The 26,648-nt window shown below is 36.0% G+C and overlaps 14 non-coding genes across 14 annotated transcripts; all 14 read left to right on the forward strand.

Moving 5' to 3' along the window:
* Positions 1 to 943: 943 nt before the first annotated feature.
* TRNAV-CAC (transfer RNA valine (anticodon CAC)) lies at positions 944 to 1,016 on the forward strand. Its single transcript has one exon. It is a non-coding gene; the product is annotated as a tRNA-Val (tRNA).
* A 1,856-nt stretch (positions 1,017 to 2,872) lies between these two features.
* Positions 2,873 to 2,945, forward strand: TRNAV-CAC (transfer RNA valine (anticodon CAC)). Its single transcript has one exon. It is a non-coding gene; the product is annotated as a tRNA-Val (tRNA).
* Positions 2,946 to 4,806: 1,861 nt separating this feature from the next.
* Positions 4,807 to 4,879, forward strand: TRNAV-CAC (transfer RNA valine (anticodon CAC)). Its single transcript has one exon. It is a non-coding gene; the product is annotated as a tRNA-Val (tRNA).
* A 1,859-nt stretch (positions 4,880 to 6,738) lies between these two features.
* Positions 6,739 to 6,811, forward strand: TRNAV-CAC (transfer RNA valine (anticodon CAC)). Its single transcript has one exon. It is a non-coding gene; the product is annotated as a tRNA-Val (tRNA).
* Positions 6,812 to 8,670: 1,859 nt separating this feature from the next.
* On the forward strand, positions 8,671 to 8,743 carry TRNAV-CAC (transfer RNA valine (anticodon CAC)). Its single transcript has one exon. It is a non-coding gene; the product is annotated as a tRNA-Val (tRNA).
* Positions 8,744 to 10,599: 1,856 nt separating this feature from the next.
* TRNAV-CAC (transfer RNA valine (anticodon CAC)) lies at positions 10,600 to 10,672 on the forward strand. Its single transcript has one exon. It is a non-coding gene; the product is annotated as a tRNA-Val (tRNA).
* Positions 10,673 to 12,530: 1,858 nt separating this feature from the next.
* Positions 12,531 to 12,603, forward strand: TRNAV-CAC (transfer RNA valine (anticodon CAC)). The gene has a single exon. It is a non-coding gene; the product is annotated as a tRNA-Val (tRNA).
* A 1,859-nt stretch (positions 12,604 to 14,462) lies between these two features.
* TRNAV-CAC (transfer RNA valine (anticodon CAC)) lies at positions 14,463 to 14,535 on the forward strand. Its single transcript has one exon. It is a non-coding gene; the product is annotated as a tRNA-Val (tRNA).
* A 1,857-nt stretch (positions 14,536 to 16,392) lies between these two features.
* TRNAV-CAC (transfer RNA valine (anticodon CAC)) lies at positions 16,393 to 16,465 on the forward strand. The gene has a single exon. It is a non-coding gene; the product is annotated as a tRNA-Val (tRNA).
* Positions 16,466 to 18,322: 1,857 nt separating this feature from the next.
* Positions 18,323 to 18,395, forward strand: TRNAV-CAC (transfer RNA valine (anticodon CAC)). Its single transcript has one exon. It is a non-coding gene; the product is annotated as a tRNA-Val (tRNA).
* Positions 18,396 to 20,252: 1,857 nt separating this feature from the next.
* Positions 20,253 to 20,325, forward strand: TRNAV-CAC (transfer RNA valine (anticodon CAC)). Its single transcript has one exon. It is a non-coding gene; the product is annotated as a tRNA-Val (tRNA).
* Positions 20,326 to 22,182: 1,857 nt separating this feature from the next.
* On the forward strand, positions 22,183 to 22,255 carry TRNAV-CAC (transfer RNA valine (anticodon CAC)). Its single transcript has one exon. It is a non-coding gene; the product is annotated as a tRNA-Val (tRNA).
* A 1,857-nt stretch (positions 22,256 to 24,112) lies between these two features.
* On the forward strand, positions 24,113 to 24,185 carry TRNAV-CAC (transfer RNA valine (anticodon CAC)). Its single transcript has one exon. It is a non-coding gene; the product is annotated as a tRNA-Val (tRNA).
* Positions 24,186 to 26,043: 1,858 nt separating this feature from the next.
* TRNAV-CAC (transfer RNA valine (anticodon CAC)) lies at positions 26,044 to 26,116 on the forward strand. Its single transcript has one exon. It is a non-coding gene; the product is annotated as a tRNA-Val (tRNA).
* Positions 26,117 to 26,648: the final 532 nt, after the last annotated feature.

The following is a 26,648-nucleotide window of genomic DNA, read 5'->3' on the forward strand; positions in this document are numbered from 1 at the left end:
CTTAATATCTTATTGTTGTTATCGAATCTCCTGTTTTACGTACTTTTTTAAAAATTCTATTTATTTCACTTGAATATAGTAAAGATTAATTAGGTACGAGGAAATTACGATGCCACGACAGCAGAATATTTATTATTCTGAAGTGTTTCCTGCTTCCAGGTGCAGCTGGTTCTTGTAAACGTTTTTGTTGAACAAGATTCTATGTTTTGGTAAAGTCATTTTCAACGAAACAACGATATATAACCTTTAGAGACGACGTTAGTCGCCAAAAGAAGATGGTTTTTCAAGAGAGTGTTTTCAAAACAGATGAGACCTCTTCTGCACATTAGACGTTTTCCCTCCGATGTGATATTCTGCAACCCGCGACTGTCAACGTACTGTTAAAACAAGAGGGCCTTTACAAAATTATCATCTTAAGAGCTTAAGAGTCACCATGAAACTTTGTCGTATTGAACACCTTGAAGATGTTGTGTGCGAGAACGAGACATCAGCCAGAGTGCGATCATCTAATTGGTCGCAAGATAAGAAATATGAAATATTTTTCGGAGGATCCATAAGCATATACAAGGATTTAAAAGACGTATTAAATCGCTTATTACGTTTTCGTGTAATAATTGTGATAAAAAAAATAAAGTTATAAAATTCTTCTGTTCAGTTTCTGCTAGAAAGAGAAAAGAATGAGTAAATTAAATTGCACGTTTAAGGGCAATTGAGCGAGGTGTGAAAACTTTGAATACTGTAGGCTCGATGATGTCGTTTGAAGACACGTTAGCACATTATTAAATTACTTTTGGCTTTGGTAGGCAAGGAAGAGTGTTATTTTATTTACGGTTATATGTAAAGCTGTCATTATATTTGTGTTTGTTTAGTTTCCGAAATGAGATATTTTGAAACGGTGATGATTAACTTTGAAAACAATAAAAGGAAGAAAACAGGAAGTGACGTGCTTGTGATTTAGTGGTTATCACATCCGCTTCACACGCGGAAGGTTCCAGGTTCGATCCCTGGCAGGCACATATTTATTATTTAAAACGTTTGTTTCCTTTTAATTCAGTTGATAAGAACGTGGAACCAAATTTTCATCATAAATTCAGTGTTGGAGCGTGAGACCGCTGTGAGATGTCACAGGATTTACACACTTTTTTCCTATCCTTGTATCCACCTTCCGAAATTCGTATAAATGTTGTTTAATAAACCGAAAAGAATCTCTATTGGTTTTGGATATAATGCGTGCACGGCTGCGAAATTTCACGTTTTCAATAGGCCTTCGTGTAATCGTATAACGTTCGACGAAGAATCTGACCAGCAATTTAGAACTCCTCTTCCAAGGAATGGGTTCATGAGGTTTTTTTTCTATTTCAAATGCGTAAAGAGTGTGAAACGTCGATTCACGCGACCTTATTTTAAGTTTGGTAACGTACCTTCTTAGTTGTACAGGTAATGTTTAAAGATCACCACTCCGTCAGTGTTTGTTGAGAACAACTATTCAAGATGTGACAGCTAATCAACCTATATGTTTCGTTCTTTAACCTTTTGTTTTAAATAGCGGTTAGAACTATTGCATGGATATGCGAGTTATCATCTGCAACTTATTAGTGACGGAAAAGAGTTAAGGCAATTCTTCAAAATCGTTCACCACCGACTGTTTGATGTACTTTATTTTTACCGATCGGTGGAATTGGCGATAATATCGTAACTTCCCCTACGTCTGACAATGCATACATGTTATTTGATTGGAATTGAAAATAAACGAACCACAGATAGCGACTCAAAGGTCCTAACCGCCATGTCTTGCCTCTCTTACAGGGAAGAGAAGCGACCGCCTATAGAGATCATTGTTTTCTTGAAGACTCCTTGTTCTGTTTATCAATTTTTGTATGATTTCTTTTTTTTCCAGAATGTCTTCACTTAGTAAAGGCTTTTTGCGATGCTTAATATCTTATTGTTGTTATCGAATCTCCTGTTTTACGTACTTTTTTAAAATTGTATTTATTTCACTTGAATATAGTAAAGATTAATTAGGTACGAGGAAATTACGATGCCACGACAGCAGAATATTTATTATTCTGAAGTGTTTCCTGCTTCCAGGTGCAGCTGGTTCTTGTAAACGTTTTTGTTGAACAAGATTCTATGTTTTGGTAAAGTCATTTTCAACGAAACAACGATATATAACCTTTAGAGACGACGTTAGTCGCCAAAAGAAGATGGTTTCTGAAGAGAGTGTTTTCAAAACAGATGAGACCTCTTCTGCACATTATACGTTTTCCCTCCGATGTGATACCCTACAACCCGCGACTGTCAACGTACTGTTAAAACAAGAGGGCCTTTACAAAATTATCATCTTAAGAGCTTAAGAGTCACCATGAAACTTTGTCGTATTGAACACCTTGAAGATGTTGTGTGCGAGAACGAGACATCAGCCAGAGTGCGATCATCTAATTGGTCGCAAGATAAGAAATATGAAATATTTTTCGGAGGATCCATAAGCATATACAAGGATTTAAAAGACGTATTAAATCGCTTATTACGTTTTCGTGTAATAATTGTGATAAAAAAAATAAAGTTATAAAATTCTTCTGTTCAGTTTCTGCTAGAAAGAGAAAAGAATGAGTAAATTAAATTGCACGTTTAAGGGCAATTGAGCGAGGTGTGAAAACTTTGAATACTGTAGGCTCGATGATATCGTTTGAAGACACGTTAGCACATTATCAAATTACTTTTGGCTTTGGTAGACAAGGAAGAGTGTTATTTTATTTACGGTTATATGTAAAGCTGTCATTATATTTGTGTTTGTTTAGTTTCCGAAATGAGATATTTTGAAACGGTGATGATTAACTTTGAAAACAATAAAAGGAAGAAAACAGGAAGTGACGTGCTTGTGATTTAGTGGTTATCACATCCGCTTCACACGCGGAAGGTTCCAGGTTCGATCCCTGGCAGGCACATATTTATTATTTAAAACGTTTGTTTCCTTTTAATTCAGTTGATAAGAACGTCGAACGAAATTTTCATCATAAATTCAGTGTTGGAGCGTAAGACCGCTGTGAGATGTCACAGGATTTACACACTTTTTTCCTATCCTTGTATCCACCTTCCGAAATTCGTATAAATGTTGTTTAATAAACCGAAAAAGAATCTCTATTGGTTTTGGATATAATGCGTGCACGGCTGCGAAATTTCACGTTTTTAATAGGCCTTCGTGTAATCGTATAACGTTCGACGAAGAATCTGACCAGCAATTTAGAACTCCTCTTCCATGGAAATGGTTCACGAGTTTTTTTTTTCTATTTTCAAATGCGTAAAGAATGTGAAACGTCGATTCACGCGACCTTATTTTAAGTTTGGTAACGTACCTTCTTAGTTGTACAGGTAATGTTTAAAGATCACCACTCCGTCAGTGTTTGTTGAGAACAACTATTCAAGATGTGACAGCTAATCAACCTATATGTTTCGTTCTTTAACCTTTTGTTTTAAATAGCGGTTAGAACTATTGCATGGATATGCGAGTTATCATCTGCAACTTATTAGTGACGGAAAAGAGTTAAGGCAATTCTTCAAAATCGTTCACCACCGACTGTTTGATGTACTTTATTTTTACCGATCGGTGGAATTGGCGATAATATCGTAACTTCCCCTACGTCTGACAATGCATACATGTTATTTGATTGGAATTGAAAATAAACGAACCACAGATAGCGACTCAAAGGTCCTAACCGCCATGTCTTGCCTCTCTTACAGGGAAGAGAAGCGACCGCCTATAGAGATCATTGTTTTCTTGAAGACTCCTTGTTCTGTTTATCAATTTTTGTATGATTTCTTTTTTTTCCAGAATGTCTTCACTTAGTAAAGGCTTTTTGCGATGCTTAATATCTTATTGTTGTTATCGAATCTCCTGTTTTACGTACTTTTTTTAAAAATTGTATTTATTTCACTTGAATATAGTAAAGATTAATTAGGTACGAGGAAATTACGATGCCACGACAGCAGAATATTTATTATTCTGAAGTGTTTCCTGCTTCCAGGTGCAGCTGGTTCTTGTAAACGTTTTTGTTGAACAAGATTCTATGTTTTGGTAAAGTCATTTTCAACGAAACAACGATATATAACCTTTAGAGACGACGTTAGTCGCCAAAAGAAGATGGTTTTTCAAGAGAGTGTTTTCAAAACAGATGAGACCTCTTCTGCACATTAGACGTTTTCCCTCCGATGTGATATTCTGCAACCCGCGACTGTCAACGTACTGTTAAAACAAGAGGGCCTTTACAAAATTATCATCTTAAGAGCTTAAGAGTCACCATGAAACTTTGTCGTATTGAACACCTTGAAGATGTTGTGTGCGAGAACGAGACATCAGCCAGAGTGCGATCATCTAATTGGTCGCAAGATAAGAAATATGAAATATTTTTCGGAGGATCCATAAGCATATACAAGGATTTAAAAGACGTATTAAATCGCTTATTACGTTTTCGTGTAATAATTGTGATAAAAAAAATAAAGTTATGAAATTCTTCTGTTCAGTTTCTGCTAGAAAGAGAAAAGAATGAGTAAATTAAATTGCACGTTTAAGGGCAATTGAGCGAGGTGTGAAAACTTTGAATACTGTAGGCTCGATGATGTCGTTTGAAGACACGTTAGCACATTATCAAATTACTTTTGGCTTTGGTAGACAAGGAAGAGTGTTATTTTATTTACGGTTATATGTAAAGCTGTCATTATATTTGTGTTTGTTTAGTTTCCGAAATGAGATATTTTGAAACGGTGATGATTAACTTTGAAAACAATAAAAGGAAGAAAACAGGAAGTGACGTGCTTGTGATTTAGTGGTTATCACATCCGCTTCACACGCGGAAGGTTCCAGGTTCGATCCCTGGCAGGCACATATTTATTATTTAAAACGTTTGTTTCCTTTTAATTCAGTTGATAAGAACGTGGAACCAAATTTTCATCATAAATTCAGTGTTGGAGCGTGAGACCGCTGTGAGATGTCACAGGATTTACACACTTTTTTCCTATCCTTGTATCCACCTTCCGAAATTCGTATAAATGTTGTTTAATAAACCGAAAAAGAATCTCTATTGGTTTTGGATATAATGCGTGCACGGCTGCGAAATTTCACGTTTTCAATAGGCCTTCGTGTAATCGTATAACGTTCGACGAAGAATCTGACCAGCAATTTAGAACTCCTCTTCCATGGAAATGGTTCATGAGTTTTTTTTTTCTATTTTCAAATGCGTAAAGAGTGTGAAACGTCGATTCACGCGACCTTATTTTAAGTTTGGTAACGTACCTTCTTAGTTGTACAGGTAATGTTTAAAGATCACCACTCCGTCAGTGTTTGTTGAGAACAACTATTCAAGATGTGACAGCTAATCAACCTATATGTTTCGTTCTTTAACCTTTTGTTTTAAATAGCGGTTAGAACTATTGCATGGATATGCGAGTTATCATCTGCAACTTATTAGTGACGGAAAATAGTTAAGGCAATTCTTCAAAATCGTTCACCACCGACTGTTTGATGTACTTTATTTTTACCGATCGGTGGAATTGGCGATAATATCGTAACTTCCCCTACGTCTGACAATGCATACATGTTATTTGATTGGAATTGAAAATAAACGAACCACAGATAGCGACTCAAAGGTCCTAAGTGCCATGTCTTGCCTCTCTTACAGGGAAGAGAAGCGACCGCCTATAGAGATCATTGTTTTCTTGAAGACTCCTTGTTCTGTTTATCAATTTTTGTATGATTTCTTTTTTTCCAGAATGTCTTCACTTAGTAATGGCTTTTTGCGATGCTTAATATCTTATTGTTGTTATCGAATCTCCTGTTTTACGTACTTTTTTTAAAAATTGTATTTATTTCACTTGAATATAGTAAAGATTAATTAGGTACGAGGAAATTACGATGCCACGACAGCAGAATATTTATTATTCTGAAGTGTTTCCTGCTTCCAGGAGCAGCTGGTTCTTGTAAACGTTTTTGTTGAACAAGATTCTATGTTTTGGTAAAGTCATTTTCAACGAAACAACGATATATAACCTTTAGAGACGACGTTAGTCGCCAAAAGAAGATGGTTTCTGAAGAGAGTGTTTTCAAAACAGATGAGACCTCTTCTGCACATTATACGTTTTCCCTCCGATGTGATACCCTACAACCCGCGACTGTCAACGTACTGTTAAAACAAGAGGGCCTTTACAAAATTATCATCTTAAGAGCTTAAGAGTCACCATGAAACTTTGTCGTATTGAACACCTTGAAGATGTTGTGTGCGAGAACGAGACATCAGCCAGAGTGCGATCATCTAATTGGTCGCAAGATAAGAAATATGAAATATTTTTCGGAGGATCCATAAGCATATAGAAGGATTTAAAAGACGTATTAAATCGCTTATTACGTTTTCGTGTAATAATTGTGATAAAAAAATAAAGTTATGAAATTCTTCTGTTCAGTTTCTGCTAGAAAGAGAAAAGAATGAGTAAATTAAATTGCACGTTTAAGGGCAATTGAGCGAGGTGTGAAAACTTTGAATACTGTAGGCTCGATGATGTCGTTTGAAGACACGTTAGCACATTATCAAATTACTTTTGGCTTTGGTAGACAAGGAAGAGTGTTATTTTATTTACGGTTATATGTAAAGCTGTCATTATATTTGTGTTTGTTTAGTTTCCGAAATGAGATATTTTGAAACGGTGATGATTAACTTTGAAAACAATAAAAGGAAGAAAACAGGAAGTGACGTGCTTGTGATTTAGTGGTTATCACATCCGCTTCACACGCGGAAGGTTCCAGGTTCGATCCCTGGCAGGCACATATTTATTATTTAAAACGTTTGTTTCCTTTTAATTCAGTTGATAAGAACGTCGAACGAAATTTTCATCATAAATTCAGTGTTGGAGCGTAAGACCGCTGTGAGATGTCACAGGATTTACACACTTTTTTCCTATCCTTGTATCCACCTTCCGAAATTCGTATAAATGTTGTTTAATAAACCGAAAAAGAATCTCTATTGGTTTTGGATATAATGCGTGCACGGCTGCGAAATTTCACGTTTTTAATAGGCCTTCGTGTAATCGTATAACGTTCGACGAAGAATCTGACCAGCAATTTAGAACTCCTCTTCCATGGAAATGGTTCACGAGTTTTTTTTTTCTATTTTCAAATGCGTAAAGAATGTGAAACGTCGATTCACGCGACCTTATTTTAAGTTTGGTAACGTACCTTCTTAGTTGTACAGGTAATGTTTAAAGATCACCACTCCGTCAGTGTTTGTTGAGAACAACTATTCAAGATGTGACAGCTAATCAACCTATATGTTTCGTTCTTTAACCTTTTGTTTTAAATAGCGGTTAGAACTATTGCATGGATATGCGAGTTATCATCTGCAACTTATTAGTGACGGAAAATAGTTAAGGCAATTCTTCAAAATCGTTCACCACCGACTGTTTGATGTACTTTATTTTTACCGATCGGTGGAATTGGCGATAATATCGTAACTTCCCCCTACGTCTGACAATGCATACATGTTATTTGATTGGAATTGAAAATAAACGAACCACAGATAGCGACTCAAAGGTCCTAACCGCCATGTCTTGCCTCTCTTACAGGGAAGAGAAGCGACCGCCTATAGAGATCATTGTTTTCTTGAAGACTCCTTGTTCTGTTTATCAATTTTTGTATGATTTCTTTTTTTCCAGAATGTCTTCACTTAGTAAAGGCTTTTTGCGATGCTTAATATCTTATTGTTGTTATCGAATCTCCTGTTTTACGTACTTTTTTAAAATTGTATTTATTTCACTTGAATATAGTAAAGATTAATTAGGTACGAGGAAATTACGATGCCACGACAGCAGAATATTTATTATTCTGAAGTGTTTCCTGCTTCCAGGTGCAGCTGGTTCTTGTAAACGTTTTTGTTGAACAAGATTCTATGTTTTGGTAAAGTCATTTTCAACGAAACAACGATATATAACCTTTAGAGACGACGTTAGTCGCCAAAAGAAGATGGTTTTTGAAGAGAGTGTTTTCAAAACAGATGAGACCTCTTCTGCACATTAGACGTTTTCCCTCCGATGTGATATTCTGCAACCCGCGACTGTCAACGTACTGTTAAAACAAGAGGGCCTTTACAAAATTATCATCTTAAGAGCTTAAGAGTCACCATGAAACTTTGTCGTATTGAACACCTTGAAGATGTTGTGTGCGAGAACGAGACATCAGCCAGAGTGCGATCATCTAATTGGTCGCAAGATAAGAAATATGAAATATTTTTCGGAGGATCCATAAGCATATACAAGGATTTAAAAGACGTATTAAATCGCTTATTACGTTTTCGTGTAATAATTGTGATAAAAAAAATAAAGTTATGAAATTCTTCTGTTCAGTTTCTGCTAGAAAGAGAAAAGAATGAGTAAATTAAATTGCACGTTTAAGGGCAATTGAGCGAGGTGTGAAAACTTTGAATACTGTAGGCTCGATGATGTCGTTTGAAGACACGTTAGCACATTATCAAATTACTTTTGGCTTTGGTAGACAAGGAAGAGTGTTATTTTATTTACGGTTATATGTAAAGCTGTCATTATATTTGTGTTTGTTTAGTTTCCGAAATGAGATATTTTGAAACGGTGATGATTAACTTTGAAAACAATAAAAGGAAGAAAACAGGAAGTGACGTGCTTGTGATTTAGTGGTTATCACATCCGCTTCACACGCGGAAGGTTCCAGGTTCGATCCCTGGCAGGCACATATTTATTATTTAAAACGTTTGTTTTTTTTTAATTCAGTTGATAAGAACGTGGAACCAAATTTTCATCATAAATTCAGTGTTGGAGCGTGAGACCGCTGTGAGATGTCACAGGATTTACACACTTTTTCCTATCCTTGTATCCACCTTCCGAAATTCGTATAAATGTTGTTTAATAAACCGAAAAAGAATCTCTATTGGTTTTGGATATAATGCGTCAACGGCTGCGAAATTTCACGTTTTCAATAGGCCTTCGTGTAATCGTATAACGTTCGACGAAGAATCTGACCAGCAATTTAGAACTCCAATTCCATGGAAAGGGTTCATGAGTTTTTTTTTTCTATTTTCAAATGCGTAAAGAGTGTGAAACGTCGATTCACGCGACCTTATTTTAAGTTTGGTAACGTACCTTCTTAGTTGTACAGGTAATGTTTAAAGATCACCACTCCGTCAGTGTTTGTTGAGAACAACTATTCAAGATGTGACAGCTAATCAACCTATATGTTTCGTTCTTTAACCTTTTGTTTTAAATAGCGGTTAGAACTATTGCATGGATATGCGAGTTATCATCTGCAACTTATTAGTGACGGGAAAGAGTTAAGGCAATTCTTCAAAATCGTTCACCACCGACTGTTTGATGTACTTTATTTTTACCGATCGGTGGAATTGGCGATAATATCGTAACTTCCCCCTACGTCTGACAATGCATACATGTTATTTGATTGGAATTGAAAATAAACGAACCACAGATAGCGACTCAAAGGTCCTAACCGCCATGTCTTGCCTCTCTTACAGGGAAGAGAAGCGACCGCCTATAGAGATCATTGTTTTCTTGAAGACTCCTTGTTCTGTTTATCAATTTTTGTATGATTTCTTTTTTTCCAGAATGTCTTCACTTAGTAAAGGCTTTTGCGATGCTTAATATCTTATTGTTGTTATCGAATCTCCTGTTTTACGTACTTTTTTAAAATTGTATTTATTTCACTTGAATATAGTAAAGATTAATTAGGTACGAGGAAATTACGATGCCACGACAGCAGAATATTTATTATTCTGAAGTGTTTCCTGCTTCCAGGTGCAGCTGGTTCTTGTAAACGTTTTTGTTGAACAAGATTCTATGTTTTGGTAAAGTCATTTTCAACGAAACAACGATATATAACCTTTAGAGACGACGTTAGTCGCCAAAAGAAGATGGTTTTGAAGAGAGTGTTTTCAAAACAGATGAGACCTCTTCTGCACATTAGACGTTTTCCCTCCGATGTGATATCCTACAACCCGCGACTGTCAACGTACTGTTAAAACAAGAGGGCCTTTACAAAATTATCATCTTAAGAGCTTAAGAGTCACCATGAAACTTTGTCGTATTGAACACCTTGAAGATGTTGTGTGCGAGAACGAGACATCAGCCAGAGTGCGATCATCTAATTGGTCGCAAGATAAGAAATATGAAATATTTTTCGGAGGATCCATAAGCATATAGAAGGATTTAAAAGACGTATTAAATCGCTTATTACGTTTTCGTGTAATAATTGTGATAAAAAAAATAAAGTTATGAAATTCTTCTGTTCAGTTTCTGCTAGAAAGAGAAAAGAATGAGTAAATTAAATTGCACGTTTAAGGGCAATTGAGCGAGGTGTGAAAACTTTGAATACTGTAGGCTCGATGATGTCGTTTGAAGACACGTTAGCACATTATCAAATTACTTTTGGCTTTGGTAGACAAGGAAGAGTGTTATTTTATTTACGGTTATATGTAAAGCTGTCATTATATTTGTGTTTGTTTAGTTTCCGAAATGAGATATTTTGAAACGGTGATGATTAACTTTGAAAACAATAAAAGGAAGAAAACAGGAAGTGACGTGCTTGTGATTTAGTGGTTATCACATCCGCTTCACACGCGGAAGGTTCCAGGTTCGATCCCTGGCAGGCACATATTTATTATTTAAAACGTTTGTTTTTTTTTAATTCAGTTGATAAGAACGTGGAACCAAATTTTCATCATAAATTCAGTGTTGGAGCGTGAGACCGCTGTGAGATGTCACAGGATTTACACACTTTTTCCTATCCTTGTATCCACCTTCCGAAATTCGTATAAATGTTGTTTAATAAACCGAAAAAGAATCTCTATTGGTTTTGGATATAATGCGTCAACGGCTGCGAAATTTCACGTTTTCAATAGGCCTTCGTGTAATCGTATAACGTTCGACGAAGAATCTGACCAGCAATTTAGAACTCCAATTCCATGGAAAGGGTTCATGAGTTTTTTTTTTTTCTATTTTCAAATGCGTAAAGAGTGTGAAACGTCGATTCACGCGACCTTATTTTAAGTTTGGTAACGTACCTTCTTAGTTGTACAGGTAATGTTTAAAGATCACCACTCCGTCAGTGTTTGTTGAGAACAACTATTCAAGATGTGACAGCTAATCAACCTATATGTTTCGTTCTTTAACCTTTTGTTTTAAATAGCGGTTAGAACTATTGCATGGATATGCGAGTTATCATCTGCAACTTATTAGTGACGGGAAAGAGTTAAGGCAATTCTTCAAAATCGTTCACCACCGACTGTTTGATGTACTTTATTTTTACCGATCGGTGGAATTGGCGATAATATCGTAACTTCCCCTACGTCTGACAATGCATACATGTTATTTGATTGGAATTGAAAATAAACGAACCACAGATAGCGACTCAAAGGTCCTAACCGCCATGTCTTGCCTCTCTTACAGGGAAGAGAAGCGACCGCCTATAGAGATCATTATTTTCTTGAAGACTCCTTGTTCTGTTTATCAATTTTTGTATGATTTCTTTTTTTCCAGAATGTCTTCACTTAGTAAAGGCTTTTTGCGATGCTTAATATCTTATTGTTGTTATCGAATCTCCTGTTTTACGTACTTTTTTAAAAATTGTATTTATTTCACTTGAATATAGTAAAGATTAATTAGGTACGAGGAAATTACGATGCCACGACAGCAGAATATTTATTATTCTGAAGTGTTTCCTGCTTCCAGGTGCAGCTGGTTCTTGTAAACGTTTTTGTTGAACAAGATTCTATGTTTTGGTAAAGTCATTTTCAACGAAACAACGATATATAACCTTTAGAGACGACGTTAGTCGCCAAAAGAAGATGGTTTTGAAGAGAGTGTTTTCAAAACAGATGAGACCTCTTCTGCACATTAGACGTTTTCCCTCCGATGTGATATCCTACAACCCGCGACTGTCAACGTACTGTTAAAACAAGAGGGCCTTTACAAAATTATCATCTTAAGAGCTTAAGAGTCACCATGAAACTTTGTCGTATTGAACACCTTGAAGATGTTGTGTGCGAGAACGAGACATCAGCCAGAGTGCGATCATCTAATTGGTCGCAAGATAAGAAATATGAAATATTTTTCGGAGGATCCATAAGCATATAGAAGGATTTAAAAGACGTATTAAATCGCTTATTACGTTTTCGTGTAATAATTGTGATAAAAAAATAAAGTTATGAAATTCTTCTGTTCAGTTTCTGCTAGAAAGAGAAAAGAATGAGTAAATTAAATTGCACGTTTAAGGGCAATTGAGCGAGGTGTGAAAACTTTGAATACTGTAGGCTCGATGATGTCGTTTGAAGACACGTTAGCACATTATCAAATTACTTTTGGCTTTGGTAGACAAGGAAGAGTGTTATTTTATTTACGGTTATATGTAAAGCTGTCATTATATTTGTGTTTGTTTAGTTTCCGAAATGAGATATTTTGAAACGGTGATGATTAACTTTGAAAACAATAAAAGGAAGAAAACAGGAAGTGACGTGCTTGTGATTTAGTGGTTATCACATCCGCTTCACACGCGGAAGGTTCCAGGTTCGATCCCTGGCAGGCACATATTTATTATTTAAAACGTTTGTTTTTTTTTAATTCAGTTGATAAGAACGTGGAACCAAATTTTCATCATAAATTCAGTGTTGGAGCGTGAGACCGCTGTGAGATGTCACAGGATTTACACACTTTTTCCTATCCTTGTATCCACCTTCCGAAATTCGTATAAATGTTGTTTAATAAACCGAAAAAGAATCTCTATTGGTTTTGGATATAATGCGTGCACGGCTGCGAAATTTCACGTTTTCAATAGGCCTTCGTGTAATCGTATAACGTTCGACGAAGAATCTGACCAGCAATTTAGAACTCCAATTCCATGGAAAGGGTTCATGAGTTTTTTTTTTCTATTTTCAAATGCGTAAAGAGTGTGAAACGTCGATTCACGCGACCTTATTTTAAGTTTGGTAACGTACCTTCTTAGTTGTACAGGTAATGTTTAAAGATCACCACTCCGTCAGTGTTTGTTGAGAACAACTATTCAAGATGTGACAGCTAATCAACCTATATGTTTCGTTCTTTAACCTTTTGTTTTAAATAGCGGTTAGAACTATTGCATGGATATGCGAGTTATCATCTGCAACTTATTAGTGACGGGAAAGAGTTAAGGCAATTCTTCAAAATCGTTCACCACCGACTGTTTGATGTACTTTATTTTTACCGATCGGTGGAATTGGCGATAATATCGTAACTTCCCCCTACGTCTGACAATGCATACATGTTATTTGATTGGAATTGAAAATAAACGAACCACAGATAGCGACTCAAAGGTCCTAACCGCCATGTCTTGCCTCTCTTACAGGGAAGAGAAGCGACCGCCTATAGAGATCATTGTTTTCTTGAAGACTCCTTGTTCTGTTTATCAATTTTTGTATGATTTCTTTTTTTCCAGAATGTCTTCACTTAGTAAAGGCTTTTTGCGATGCTTAATATCTTATTGTTGTTATCGAATCTCCTGTTTTACGTACTTTTTTAAAAATTGTATTTATTTCACTTGAATATAGTAAAGATTAATTAGGTACGAGGAAATTACGATGCCACGACAGCAGAATATTTATTATTCTGAAGTGTTTCCTGCTTCCAGGTGCAGCTGGTTCTTGTAAACGTTTTTGTTGAACAAGATTCTATGTTTTGGTAAAGTCATTTTCAACGAAACAACGATATATAACCTTTAGATACGACGTTAGTCGCCAAAAGAAGATGGTTTTTCAAGAGAGTGTTTTCAAAACAGATGAGACCTCTTCTGCACATTAGACGTTTTCCCTCCGATGTGATATTCTGCAACCCGCGACTGTCAACGTACTGTTAAAACAAGAGGGCCTTTACAAAATTATCATCTTAAGAGCTTAAGAGTCACCATGAAACTTTGTCGTATTGAACACCTTGAAGATGTTGTGTGCGAGAACGAGACATCAGCCAGAGTGCGATCATCTAATTGGTCGCAAGATAAGAAATATGAAATATTTTTCGGAGGATCCATAATCATATAGAAGGATTTAAAAGACGTATTAAATCGCTTATTACGTTTTCGTGTAATAATTGTGATAAAAAAAATAAAGTTATAAAATTCTTCTGTTCAGTTTCTGCTAGAAAGAGAAAAGAATGAGTAAATTAAATTGCACGTTTAAGGGCAATTGAGCGAGGTGTGAAAACTTTGAATACTGTAGGCTCGATGATGTCGTTTGAAGACACGTTAGCACATTATCAAATTACTTTTGGCTTTGGTAGACAAGGAAGAGTGTTATTTTATTTACGGTTATATGTAAAGCTGTCATTATATTTGTGTTTGTTTAGTTTCCGAAATGAGATATTTTGAAACGGTGATGATTAACTTTGAAAACAATAAAACGAAGAAAACAGGAAGTGACGTGCTTGTGATTTAGTGGTTATCACATCCGCTTCACACGCGGAAGGTTCCAGGTTCGATCCCTGGCAGGCACATATTTATTATTTAAAACGTTTGTTTCCTTTTAATTCAGTTGATAAGAACGTGGAACCAAATTTTCATCATAAATTCAGTGTTGGAGCGTGAGACCGCTGTGAGATGTCACAGGATTTACACACTTTTTTCCTATCCTTGTATCCACCTTCCGAAATTCGTATAAATGTTGTTTAATAAACCGAAAAAGAATCTCTATTGGTTTTGGATATAATGCGTGCACGGCTGCGAAATTTCACGTTTTCAATAGGCCTTCGTGTAATCGTATAACGTTCGACGAAGAATCTGACCAGCAATTTAGAACTCCAATTCCATGGAAAGGGTTCATGAGTTTTTTTTCTATTTTCAAATGCGTAAAGAGTGTGAAACGTCGATTCACGCGACCTTATTTTAAGTTTGGTAACGTACCTTCTTAGTTGTACAGGTAATGTTTAAAGATCACCACTCCGTCAGTGTTTGTTGAGAACAACTATTCAAGATGTGACAGCTAATCAACCTATATGTTTCGTTCTTTAACCTTTTGTTTTAAATAGCGGTTAGAACTATTGCATGGATATGCGAGTTATCATCTGCAACTTATTAGTGACGGAAAAGAGTTAAGGCAATTCTTCAAAATCGTTCACCACCGACTGTTTGATGTACTTTATTTTTACCGATCGGTGGAATTGGCGATAATATCGTAACTTCCCCTACGTCTGACAATGCATACATGTTATTTGATTGGAATTGAAAATAAACGAACCACAGATAGCGACTCAAAGGTCCTAACCGCCATGTCTTGCCTCTCTTACAGGGAAGAGAAGCGACCGCCTATAGAGATCATTGTTTTCTTGAAGACTCCTTGTTCTGTTTATCAATTTTTGTATGATTTCTTTTTTTCCAGAATGTCTTCACTTAGTAAAGGCTTTTTGCGATGCTTAATATCTTATTGTTGTTATCGAATCTCCTGTTTTACGTACTTTTTTAAAAATTGTATTTATTTCACTTGAATATAGTAAAGATTAATTAGGTACGAGGAAATTACGATGCCACGACAGCAGAATATTTATTATTCTGAAGTGTTTCCTGCTTCCAGGTGCAGCTGGTTCTTGTAAACGTTTTTGTTGAACAAGATTCTATGTTTTGGTAAAGTCATTTTCAACGAAACAACGATATATAACCTTTAGAGACGACGTTAGTCGCCAAAAGAAGATGGTTTTTGAAGAGAGTGTTTTCAAAACAGATGAGACCTCTTCTGCACATTAGACGTTTTCCCTCCGATGTGATATCCTACAACCCGCGACTGTCAACGTACTGTTAAAACAAGAGGGCCTTTACAAAATTATCATCTTAAGAGCTTAAGAGTCACCATGAAACTTTGTCGTATTGAACACCTTGAAGATGTTGTGTGCGAGAACGAGACATCAGCCAGAGTGCGATCATCTAATTGGTCGCAAGATAAGAAATATGAAATATTTTTCGGAGGATCCATAAGCATATAGAAGGATTTAAAAGACGTATTAAATCGCTTATTACGTTTTCGTGTAATAATTGTGATAAAAAAAATAAAGTTATGAAATTCTTCTGTTCAGTTTCTGCTAGAAAGAGAAAAGAATGAGTAAATTAAATTGCACGTTTAAGGGCAATTGAGCGAGGTGTGAAAACTTTGAATACTGTAGGCTCGATGATGTCGTTTGAAGACACGTTAGCACATTATCAAATTACTTTTGGCTTTGGTAGACAAGGAAGAGTGTTATTTTATTTACGGTTATATGTAAAGCTGTCATTATATTTGTGTTTGTTTAGTTTCCGAAATGAGATATTTTGAAACGGTGATGATTAACTTTGAAAACAATAAAAGGAAGAAAACAGGAAGTGACGTGCTTGTGATTTAGTGGTTATCACATCCGCTTCACACGCGGAAGGTTCCAGGTTCGATCCCTGGCAGGCACATATTTATTATTTAAAACGTTTGTTTCCTTTTAATTCAGTTGATAAGAACGTGGAACCAAATTTTCATCATAAATTCAGTGTTGGAGCGTGAGACCGCTGTGAGATGTCACAGGATTTACACACTTTTTTCCTATCCTTGTATCCACCTTCCGAAATTCGTATAAATGTTGTTTAATAAACCGAAAAAGAATCTCTATTGGTTTTGGATATAATGCGTGCACGGCTGCGAAATTTCACGTTTTCAATAGGCCTTCGTGTAATCGTATAACGTTCGACGAAGAATCTGACCAGCAATTTAGAACTCCAATTCCATGGAAAGGGTTCATGAGTTTTTTTTTCTATTTTCAAATGCGTAAAGAGTGTGAAACGTCGATTCACGCGACCTTATTTTAAGTTTGGTAACGTACCTTCTTAGTTGTACAGGTAATGTTTAAAGATCACCACTCCGTCAGTGTTTGTTGAGAACAACTATTCAAGATGTGACAGCTAATCAACCTATATGTTTCGTTCTTTAACCTTTTGTTTTAAATAGCGGTTAGAACTATTGCATGGATATGCGAGTTATCATCTGCAACTTATTAGTGACGGAAAAGAGTTAAGGCAATTCTTCAAAATCGTTCACCACCGATTGTTTGATGTACTTTATTTTTACCGATCGGTGGAATTGGCGATAATATCGTAACTTCCCCTACGTCTGACAATGCATACATGTTATTTGATTGGAATTGAAAATAAACGAACCACAGATAGCGACTCAAAGGTCCTAACCGCCATGTCTTGCCTCTCTTACATAGAAGAGAAGCGACCGCCTATAGAGATCATTGTTTTCTTGAAGACTCCTTGTTCTGTTTATCAATTTTTGTATGATTTCTTTTTTTCCAGAATGTCTTCACTTAGTAATGGCTTTTTGCGATGCTTAATATCTTATTGTTGTTATCGAATCTCCTGTTTTACGTACTTTTTTAAAAATTGTATTTATTTCACTTGAATATAGTAAAGATTAATTAGGTACGAGGAAATTACGATGCCACGACAGCAGAATATTTATTATTCTGAAGTGTTTCCTGCTTCCAGGTGCAGCTGGTTCTTGTAAACGTTTTTGTTGAACAAGATTCTATGTTTTGGTAAAGTCATTTTCAACGAAACAACGATATATAACCTTTAGGGACGACGTTAGTCGCCAAAAAAAGATGGTTTCTGAAGAGAGTGTTTTCAAAACAGATGAGACCTCTTCTGCACATTATACGTTTTCCCTCCGATGTGATACCCTACAACCCGCGACTGTCAACGTACTGTTAAAACAAGAGGGCCTTTACAAAATTATCATCTTAAGAGCTTAAGAGTCACCATGAAACTTTGTCGTATTGAACACCTTGAAGATGTTGTGTGCGAGAACGAGACATCAGCCAGAGTGCGATCATCTAATTGGTCGCAAGATAAGAAATATGAAATATTTTTCGGAGGATCCATAAGCATATAGAAGGATTTAAAAGACGTATTAAATCGCTTATTACGTTTTCGTGTAATAATTGTGATAAAAAAATAAAGTTATGAAATTCTTCTGTTCAGTTTCTGCTAGAAAGAGAAAAGAATGAGTAAATTAAATTGCACGTTTAAGGGCAATTGAGCGAGGTGTGAAAACTTTGAATACTGTAGGCTCGATGATGTCGTTTGAAGACACGTTAGCACATTATCAAATTACTTTTGGCTTTGGTAGACAAGGAAGAGTGTTATTTTATTTACGGTTATATGTAAAGCTGTCATTATATTTGTGTTTGTTTAGTTTCCGAAATGAGATATTTTGAAACGGTGATGATTAACTTTGAAAACAATAAAAGGAAGAAAACAGGAAGTGACGTGCTTGTGATTTAGTGGTTATCACATCCGCTTCACACGCGGAAGGTTCCAGGTTCGATCCCTGGCAGGCACATATTTATTATTTAAAACGTTTGTTTCCTTTTAATTCAGTTGATAAGAACGTGGAACCAAATTTTCATCATAAATTCAGTGTTGGAGCGTGAGACCGCTGTGAGATGTCACAGGATTTACACACTTTTTTCCTATCCTTGTATCCACCTTCCGAAATTCGTATAAATGTTGTTTAATAAACCGAAAAAGAATCTCTATTGGTTTTGGATATAATGCGTGCACGGCTGCGAAATTTCACGTTTTCAATAGGCCTTCGTGTAATCGTATAACGTTCGACGAAGAATCTGACCAGCAATTTAGAACTCCAATTCCATGGAAAGGGTTCATGAGTTTTTTTTTCTATTTTCAAATGCGTAAAGAGTGTGAAACGTCGATTCACGCGACCTTATTTTAAGTTTGGTAACGTACCTTCTTAGTTGTACAGGTAATGTTTAAAGATCACCACTCCGTCAGTGTTTGTTGAGAACAACTATTCAAGATGTGACAGCTAATCAACCTATATGTTTCGTTCTTTAACCTTTTGTTTTAAATAGCGGTTAGAACTATTGCATGGATATGCGAGTTATCATCTGCAACTTATTAGTGACGGAAAAGAGTTAAGGCAATTCTTCAAAATCGTTCACCACCGACTGTTTGATGTACTTTATTTTTACCGATCGGTGGAATTGGCGATAATATCGTAACTTCCCCTACGTCTGACAATGCATACATGTTATTTGATTGGAATTGAAAATAAACGAACCACAGATAGCGACTCAAAGGTCCTAACCGCCATGTCTTGCCTCTCTTACAGGGAAGAGAAGCGACCGCCTATAGAGATCATTGTTTTCTTGAAGACTCCTTGTTCTGTTTATCAATTTTTGTATGATTTCTTTTTTTTCCAGAATGTCTTCACTTAGTAAAGGCTTTTTGCGATGCTTAATATCTTATTGTTGTTATCGAATCTCCTGTTTTACGTACTTTTTTAAAATTGTATTTATTTCACTTGAATATAGTAAAGATTAATTAGGTACGAGGAAATTACGATGCCACGACAGCAGAATATTTATTATTCTGAAGTGTTTCCTGCTTCCAGGTGCAGCTGGTTCTTGTAAACGTTTTTGTTGAACAAGATTCTATGTTTTGGTAAAGTCATTTTCAACGAAACAACGATATATAACCTTTAGAGACGACGTTAGTCGCCAAAAGAAGATGGTTTTTCAAGAGAGTGTTTTCAAAACAGATGAGACCTCTTCTGCACATTAGACGTTTTCCCTCCGATGTGATATTCTGCAACCCGCGACTGTCAACGTACTGTTAAAACAAGAGGGCCTTTACAAAATTATCATCTTAAGAGCTTAAGAGTCACCATGAAACTTTGTCGTATTGAACACCTTGAAGATGTTGTGTGCGAGAACGAGACATCAGCCAGAGTGCGATCATCTAATTGGTCGCAAGATAAGAAATATGAAATATTTTTCGGAGGATCCATAAGCATATAGAAGGATTTAAAAGACGTATTAAATCGCTTATTACGTTTTCGTGTAATAATTGTGATAAAAAAATAAAGTTATAAAATTCTTCTGTTCAGTTTCTGCTAGAAAGAGAAAAGAATGAGTAAATTAAATTGCACGTTTAAGGGCAATTGAGCGAGGTGTGAAAACTTTGAATACTGTAGGCTCGATGATGTCGTTTGAAGACACGTTAGCACATTATCAAATTACTTTTGGCTTTGGTAGACAAGGAAGAGTGTTATTTTATTTACGGTTATATGTAAAGCTGTCATTATATTTGTGTTTGTTTAGTTTCCGAAATGAGATATTTTGAAACGGTGATGATTAACTTTGAAAACAATAAAACGAAGAAAACAGGAAGTGACGTGCTTGTGATTTAGTGGTTATCACATCCGCTTCACACGCGGAAGGTTCCAGGTTCGATCCCTGGCAGGCACATATTTATTATTTAAAACGTTTGTTTCCTTTTAATTCAGTTGATAAGAACGTGGAACCAAATTTTCATCATAAATTCAGTGTTGGAGCGTGAGACCGCTGTGAGATGTCACAGGATTTACACACTTTTTTCCTATCCTTGTATCCACCTTCCGAAATTCGTATAAATGTTGTTTAATAAACCGAAAAAGAATCTCTATTGGTTTTGGATATAATGCGTGCACGGCTGCGAAATTTCACGTTTTCAATAGGCCTTCGTGTAATCGTATAACGTTCGACGAAGAATCTGACCAGCAATTTAGAACTCCAATTCCATGGAAAGGGTTCATGAGTTTTTTTTCTATTTCAAATGCGTAAAGAGTGTGAAACGTCGATTCACGCGACCTTATTTTAAGTTTGGTAACGTACCTTCTTAGTTGTACAGGTAATGTTTAAAGATCACCACTCCGTCAGTGTTTGTTGAGAACAACTATTCAAGATGTGACAGCTAATCAACCTATATGTTTCGTTCTTTAACCTTTTGTTTTAAATAGCGGTTAGAACTATTGCATGGATATGCGAGTTATCATCTGCAACTTATTAGTGACGGAAAAGAGTTAAGGCAATTCTTCAAAATCGTTCACCACCGACTGTTTGATGTACTTTATTTTTACCGATCGGTGGAATTGGCGATAATATCGTAACTTCCCCCTACGTCTGACAATGCATACATGTTATTTGATTGGAATTGAAAATAAACGAACCACAGATAGCGACTCAAAGGTCCTAACCGCCATGTCTTGCCTCTCTTACATAGAAGAGAAGCGACCGCCTATAGAGATCATTGTTTTCTTGAAGACTCCTTGTTCTGTTTATCAATTTTTGTATGATTTCTTTTTTTTCCAGAATGTATTCACTTAGTAATGGCTTTTTGCGATGCTTAATATCTTATTGTTGTTATCGAATCTCCTGTTTTACGTACTTTTTTAAAAATTCTATTTATTTCACTTGAATATAGTAAAGATTAATTAGGTACGAGGAAATTACGATGCCACGACAGCAGAATATTTATTATTCTGAAGTGTTTCCTGCTTCCAGGAGCAGCTGGTTCTTGTAAACGTTTTTGTTGAACAAGATTCTATGTTTTGGTAAAGTCATTTTCAACGAAACAACGATATATAACCTTTAGAGACGACGTTAGTCGCCAAAAGAAGATGGTTTTTCAAGAGAGTGTTTTCAAAACAGATGAGACCTCTTCTGCACATTAGACGTTTTCCCTCCGATGTGATATTCTGCAACCCGCGACTGTCAACGTACTGTTAAAACAAGAGGGCCTTTACAAAATTATCATCTTAAGAGCTTAAGAGTCACCATGAAACTTTGTCGTATTGAACACCTTGAAGATGTTGTGTGCGAGAACGAGACATCAGCCAGAGTGCGATCATCTAATTGGTCGCAAGATAAGAAATATGAAATATTTTTCGGAGGATCCATAAGCATATAGAAGGATTTAAAAGACGTATTAAATCGCTTATTACGTTTTCGTGTAATAATTGTGATAAAAAAATAAAGTTATGAAATTCTTCTGTTCAGTTTCTGCTAGAAAGAGAAAAGAATGAGTAAATTAAATTGCACGTTTAAGGGCAATTGAGCGAGGTGTGAAAACTTTGAATACTGTAGGCTCGATGATGTCGTTTGAAGACACGTTAGCACATTATCAAATTACTTTTGGCTTTGGTAGACAAGGAAGAGTGTTATTTTATTTACGGTTATATGTAAAGCTGTCATTATATTTGTGTTTGTTTAGTTTCCGAAATGAGATATTTTGAAACGGTGATGATTAACTTTGAAAACAATAAAAGGAAGAAAACAGGAAGTGACGTGCTTGTGATTTAGTGGTTATCACATCCGCTTCACACGCGGAAGGTTCCAGGTTCGATCCCTGGCAGGCACATATTTATTATTTAAAACGTTTGTTTCCTTTTAATTCAGTTGATAAGAACGTGGAACCAAATTTTCATCATAAATTCAGTGTTGGAGCGTGAGACCGCTGTGAGATGTCACAGGATTTACACACTTTTTTCCTATCCTTGTATCCACCTTCCGAAATTCGTATAAATGTTGTTTAATAAACCGAAAAAGAATCTCTATTGGTTTTGGATATAATGCGTGCACGGCTGCGAAATTTCACGTTTTCAATAGGCCTTCGTGTAATCGTATAACGTTCGACGAAGAATCTGACCAGCAATTTAGAACTCCAATTCCATGGAAAGGGTTCATGAGTTTTTTTTTCTATTTCAAATGCGTAAAGAGTGTGAAACGTCGATTCACGCGACCTTATTTTAAGTTTGGTAACGTACCTTCTTAGTTGTACAGGTAATGTTTAAAGATCACCACTCCGTCAGTGTTTGTTGAGAACAACTATTCAAGATGTGACAGCTAATCAACCTATATGTTTCGTTCTTTAACCTTTTGTTTTAAATAGCGGTTAGAACTATTGCATGGATATGCGAGTTATCATCTGCAACTTATTAGTGACGGAAAAGAGTTAAGGCAATTCTTCAAAATCGTTCACCACCGACTGTTTGATGTACTTTATTTTTACCGATCGGTGGAATTGGCGATAATATCGTAACTTCCCCTACGTCTGACAATGCATACATGTTATTTGATTGGAATTGAAAATAAACGAACCACAGATAGCGACTCAAAGGTCCTAACCGCCATGTCTTGCCTCTCTTACAGGGAAGAGAAGCGACCGCCTATAGAGATCATTGTTTTCTTGAAGACTCCTTGTTCTGTTTATCAATTTTTGTATGATTTCTTTTTTTTCCAGAATGTCTTCACTTAGTAAAGGCTTTTTGCGATGCTTAATATCTTATTGTTGTTATCGAATCTCCTGTTTTACGTACTTTTTTAAAAATTGTATTTATTTCACTTGAATATAGTAAAGATTAATTAGGTACGAGGAAATTACGATGCCACGACAGCAGAATATTTATTATTCTGAAGTGTTTCCTGCTTCCAGGTGCAGCTGGTTCTTGTAAACGTTTTTGTTGAACAAGATTCTATGTTTTGGTAAAGTCATTTTCAACGAAACAACGATATATAACCTTTAGAGACGACGTTAGTCGCCAAAAGAAGATGGTTTTGAAGAGAGTGTTTTCAAAACAGATGAGACCTCTTCTGCACATTAGACGTTTTCCCTCCGATGTGATATCCTACAACCCGCGACTGTCAACGTACTGTTAAAACAAGAGGGCCTTTACAAAATTATCATCTTAAGAGCTTAAGAGTCACCATGAAACTTTGTCGTATTGAACACCTTGAAGATGTTGTGTGCGAGAACGAGACATCAGCCAGAGTGCGATCATCTAATTGGTCGCAAGATAAGAAATATGAAATATTTTTCGGAGGATCCATAAGCATATAGAAGGATTTAAAAGACGTATTAAATCGCTTATTACGTTTTCGTGTAATAATTGTGATAAAAAAAATAAAGTTATGAAATTCTTCTGTTCAGTTTCTGCTAGAAAGAGAAAAGAATGAGTAAATTAAATTGCACGTTTAAGGGCAATTGAGCGAGGTGTGAAAACTTTGAATACTGTAGGCTCGATGATGTCGTTTGAAGACACGTTAGCACATTATCAAATTACTTTTGGCTTTGGTAGACAAGGAAGAGTGTTATTTTATTTACGGTTATATGTAAAGCTGTCATTATATTTGTGTTTGTTTAGTTTCCGAAATGAGATATTTTGAAACGGTGATGATTAACTTTGAAAACAATAAAAGGAAGAAAACAGGAAGTGACGTGCTTGTGATTTAGTGGTTATCACATCCGCTTCACACGCGGAAGGTTCCAGGTTCGATCCCTGGCAGGCACATATTTATTATTTAAAACGTTTGTTTCCTTTTAATTCAGTTGATAAGAACGTGGAACCAAATTTTCATCATAAATTCAGTGTTGGAGCGTGAGACCGCTGTGAGATGTCACAGGATTTACACACTTTTTTCCTATCCTTGTATCCACCTTCCGAAATTCGTATAAATGTTGTTTAATAAACCGAAAAAGAATCTCTATTGGTTTTGGATATAATGCGTGCACGGCTGCGAAATTTCACGTTTTCAATAGGCCTTCCTGTAATCATATAACGTTAGACGAAGAATCTGACCAGCAATTTAGAACTCCTCTTCCAAGGAATGGGTTCATGAGGTTTTCTTTCTATTTCAAATGCGTGAAGAGTGTGAAACGTCGATTCACGCGACCTTATTTTAAGTTTGGTAACGTACCTTCTTAGTTGTACAGGTAATGTTTAAAGATCACCACTCCGTCAGTGTTTGTTGAGAACAACTATTCAAGATGTGACAGCTAATCAACCTATATGTTTCGTTCTTTAACCTTTTGTTTTAAATAGCGGTTAGAACTATTGCATGGATATGCGAGTTATCATCTGCAACTTATTAGTGACGGAAAAGAGTTAAGGCAATTCTTCAAAATCGTTCACCACCGACTGTTTGATGTACTTTATTTTTACCGATCGGTGGAATTGGCGATAATATCGTAACTTCCCCTACGTCTGACAATGCATACATGTTATTTGATTGGAATTGAAAATAAACGAACCACAGATAGCGACTCAAAGGTCCTAACCGCCATGTCTTGCCTCTCTTACAGGGAAGAGAAGCGACCGCCTATAGAGATCATTGTTTTCTTGAAGACTCCTTGTTCTGTTTATCAATTTTTGTATGATTTCTTTTTTTTCCAGAATGTCTTCACTTAGTAAAGGCTTTTTGCGATGCTTAATATCTTATTGTTGTTATCGAATCTCCTGTTTTACGTACTTTTTTAAAAATTGTATTTATTTCACTTGAATATAGTAAAGATTAATTAGGTACGAGGAAATTACGATGCCACGACAGCAGAATATTTATTATTCTGAAGTGTTTCCTGCTTCCAGGAGCAGCTGGTTCTTGTAAACGTTTTTGTTGAACAAGATTCTATGTTTTGGTAAAGTCATTTTCAACGAAACAACGATATATAACCTTTAGAGACGACGTTAGTCGCCAAGAGTAAATGATTTTTGAAGATAGTGTTTTCAAAACAGATGAGACCTCTTCTGCACATTAGACGTTTTCCCTCCGATGTGATATTCTGCAACCCGCGACTGTCAACGTACTGTTAAAACAAGAGGGCCTTTACAAAATTATCATCTTAAGAGCTTAAGAGTCACCATGAAACTTTGTCGTATTGAACACCTTGAAGATGTTGTGTGCGAGAACGAGACATCAGCCAGAGTGCGATCATCTAATTGGTCGCAAGATAAGAAATATGAAATATTTTTCGGAGGATCCATAATCATATAGAAGGATTTAAAAGACGTATTAAATCGCTTATTACGTTTTCGTGTAATAATTGTGATCAAAAAAATAAAGTTATGAAATTCTTCTGTTCAGTTTCTGCTAGAAAGAGAAAAGAATGAGTAAATTAAATTGCACGTTTAAGGGCAATTGAGCGAGGTGTGAAAACTTTGAATACTGTAGGCTCGATGATGTCGTTTGAAGACACGTTAGCACATTATCAAATTACTTTTGGCTTTGGTAGACAAGGAAGAGTGTTATTTTATTTACGGTTATATGTAAAGCTGTCATTATATTTGTGTTTGTTTAGTTTCCGAAATGAGATATTTTGAAACGGTGATGATTAACTTTGAAAACAATAAAAGGAAGAAAACAGGAAGTGACGTGCTTGTGATTTAGTGGTTATCACATCCGCTTCACACGCGGAAGGTTCCAGGTTCGATCCCTGGCAGGCACATATTTATTATTTAAAACGTTTGTTTCCTTTTAATTCAGTTGATAAGAACGTGGAACCAAATTTTCATCATAAATTCAGTGTTGGAGCGTGAGACCGCTGTGAGATGTCACAGGATTTACACACTTTTTTCCTATCCTTGTATCCACCTTCCGAAATTCGTATAAATGTTGTTTAATAAACCGAAAAAGAATCTCTATTGGTTTTGGATATAATGCGTGCACGGCTGCGAAATTTCACGTTTTCAATAGGCCTTCCTGTAATCATATAACGTTAGACGAAGAATCTGACCAGCAATTTAGAACTCCTCTTCCAAGGAATGGGTTCATGAGGTTTTCTTTCTATTTCAAATGCGTGAAGAGTGTGAAACGTCGATTCACGCGACCTTATTTTAAGTTTGGTAACGTACCTTCTTAGTTGTACAGGTAATGTTTAAAGATCACCACTCCGTCAGTGTTTGTTGAGAACAACTATTCAAGATGTGACAGCTAATCAACCTATATGTTTCGTTCTTTAACCTTTTGTTTTAAATAGC

Source organism: Tachypleus tridentatus, chromosome 13 (genome assembly GCF_004210375.1).
Source record: "Tachypleus tridentatus isolate NWPU-2018 chromosome 13, ASM421037v1, whole genome shotgun sequence".
NCBI lineage: Eukaryota > Metazoa > Arthropoda > Merostomata > Xiphosura > Limulidae > Tachypleus > Tachypleus tridentatus.